Source organism: Aptenodytes forsteri, unplaced genomic scaffold, assembly GCF_000699145.1.
Source record: "Aptenodytes forsteri isolate BGI_AS27 unplaced genomic scaffold, ASM69914v1 Scaffold887, whole genome shotgun sequence".
Classification (NCBI taxonomy): domain Eukaryota; kingdom Metazoa; phylum Chordata; class Aves; order Sphenisciformes; family Spheniscidae; genus Aptenodytes; species Aptenodytes forsteri.
In genome coordinates, this window is record NW_008795901.1 from 35,680 (window position 1) to 38,512 (window position 2,833).

The 2,833-nt window shown below is 57.6% G+C and overlaps 1 protein-coding gene across 2 annotated transcripts in view; it reads right to left on the minus strand.

Moving 5' to 3' along the window:
* Nucleotides 1-2,833, minus strand: part of LOC103903105 (natural resistance-associated macrophage protein 2) — a 25,980-nt gene that overhangs the window by 3,062 nt on the left and 20,085 nt on the right. The window lies entirely within an intron of this gene.

Here is a 2,833-nt window from a genome sequence, read left to right on the forward strand (position 1 = left end):
GCTCGCGGGGAAGCCAGGAGCAAACACAGCAGAGGCCGGAGGGTCTGGATCCCGCGGGGATGGGGGAACGTGCCGGCACGGCGCGGCTCTCTGGGAGCTCGTCCGGCCAGCGTGGTCTGCGGGCATCGGAGCCGTCGGGGGGGTCTCCTTTAGAGCCAGGTACCGCTAGCGGTTCAGAGCAAACCCCCCCGCCCCCAAAAAAAACCAGACCCAAGAAGCCAAGTTGAAAAAGTATCTGTCTTTTAATCGAAAAGGTGGTTGGTACAAACGGGTTCAAAGGCAGATACGGGGGGGGGGAATAAAATTAGTTTCAGGAGGAGCAGAAGCCAAGAACGAGAACTCGATCCGCAGGCTCCGCCGCAGAGCTCCCGTCTTAAAGTTATCATTCCAGCAGAGCAGCCAAGGAGGATTCTCCTCCGACGCCTCGCAAATCAAAAAAATCCCGGCTACGGGAAAACCGGAGGGATCGATACAGCGGGGTTACAGAGCCCGTCGGCCGAGGACGGCTGGCCGCAAACACGCCTCCGGTCCAACAGCCCCCGCCAATTCCCACTTACAGTGTGCACCGCTAGCTTTCCGGCTGTGGAAACAGGTATAAAACCTACGAGTGTGACAGTACAGGGGTTAAATCCCGCTGGAATTTTTTGAACCGATGGTTGGAAAACCAGAAATACATCGTGTGTTAGCGCTTGCTCCGTTCTAGGGGGAGCAAGCGAAGTTCAGCTGGTTTGGTAAAGGGTGGGAATAGCGTAAACGATCCCGCCCGCAATTAAAATGGAGTTTTCGTGCTGTGCTTTGAGTTTTGTCACCTGCGCCTAAGGAACGTTGTCACCGGCATCGTGAAAATTCCCCAGAAACTTGGGCAGCGATGGCTGAAACACTACCGAGAGCTCGGAAGGTGAGCGTGCTGCCCCCGACCGGGCCGTTCACCTCCTGCTCGCCGGCCGGCGAGCTCCACGCCAGCGAGCGGCGCGGCACGCCTGGGGTTGGGTCGTACGAGGAAAGAAATCGCAGTGAAAACCAAGCCCCCGAAGCACGCCGCCTGCGGACCGTCTCCCTCCGAGGCCGTGAGTGCCGCCGGGCTTTTATTTCGGAGAGCAATTCCCTGCCTGGGACTAGAGGGCACACGAGAAACGCCGAGGAAGGCGATGAATTTTCCTGAGAAAGCCTCGTTAAGGATGAGGGCCGGAGCCCAACCCGCTACCGACCCCGCGCTGGGCAGTCCTGACCCAACTCTCCAAAATAAACCACCCCCCGGGCGGGGAGAAAGCCGCGGTGGCTGCTCCGGAGGGGGAAGGTTGCCAAGCGCCAGCGGCAGCGGGAGCCGGAGGCGGGGCAGAGCCCGGCAGAGCCCGAGCCGGCACTGGCAAAGCCTGCTCCCGAGCCCCAGGCACTGCATCAACTGGGGCCGGGTTCCGAGTCAGCGGGGCGTCCGCAAGCAGAGGTTGTTTGCGACACACCAAACCGCCCCGTACTCGGGCCTTTCAGATCCACAAAAGCATTTTGGTACCCAAAAACACCACCGGGGAGCCGTGCCTTAACCGTGCCAGCCAGCCACGGCTCCCAGATGGTCCGAGAAAAGAAACCCAGGCACTGCATCAACTGGGGCCGGGTTCCGAGTCAGCGGGGCGTCCGCAAGCAGAGGTTGTTTGCGACACACCAAACCGCCCCGTACTCGGGCCTTTCAGATCCACAAAAGCATTTTGGTACCCAAAAACACCACCGGGGAGCCGTGCCTTAACCGTGCCAGCCAGCCACGGCTCCCAGATGGTCCGAGAAAAGAAACCTCGCCAAAGAAACCCCCGCTTTACAGCTTCCGACACCCCATTTTCATGATCGAGACCATCTAAAACCCACCCCGCCACGCGGGATGTAACCTTGACATTCACCTGACGCCCGGGGGAAAGGACGGACGACCTTTTCTAACGGCAGAAGGGAAACGTACCGTTCTACCGTAATCCGCTACGTCAGACTTAGGTCGCCTCCCGGGCGAAGGCTTCTCCCGAAAAGGTAACGGACACTCATTAAAGGCTAACGAGAGGGGCGATGAGAAGGGTTTTGTAGTGAACTTAAAGCAGGGCCAAGCAGGATCGGCAGATAAAAACCTGAAGCGGCGTTCTGGCGGTGACCCCCCTGGCGAAGGCTATCGGCATCCTCTGCAACGCGACACTTTGAGCCGTAAACCAGGGGTTTTTGAGAACGACAAAGAGCGTTTCCGTCAATCGCACGCATCGGGAATAAACTCACAAAGCCATAAATAACCACAAACGTTAAAACTCGTTCCCTTTGCTGGCCACCAAAAATCACACGCCAGGCGAGTAAAAAACACCAACCGTAAGTGACAATGCTCATGCTGAGGTTTCCCCGTCCTTACGTCATCCCGCCCTCGCAGAAGCTGCGCGTCGCGTTCAAGCCCCGCTCCGAATGAGAAGTGTTTTCGAGTGAAAATAAAAATAAATAAATAAAAAAATCCAAATCCGGTCAGATCGTGAACGGCAGCCGCAATCTGACCGCAGAGGTAGACCCCGGCCGTAGTGTCACTGTGTCACACTCTGCCCAGTGTCAGCGGCAGGAGCACCCTTGTCCCGGTTTCGGCAGGGACGGAGTTAATTTCCTTCCTAGTGGCTGGCACAGGGCTGTGTGTTGGGTTTAGGGTGAGAACAATGTTGGTAACGCCCCGATGTTTTAGTTGTTGCTGAGCAGTGCTTACACTAGCCAAGGACTTTTCAGCTCCCCATGCTCTACCGACTGAGAAGGCTGGAGGTGCACAAGAAGCTGGGAGGGGGCACAGCCAAACTGGCCAGAGGGACATTCCATACCATGGGACGTCATG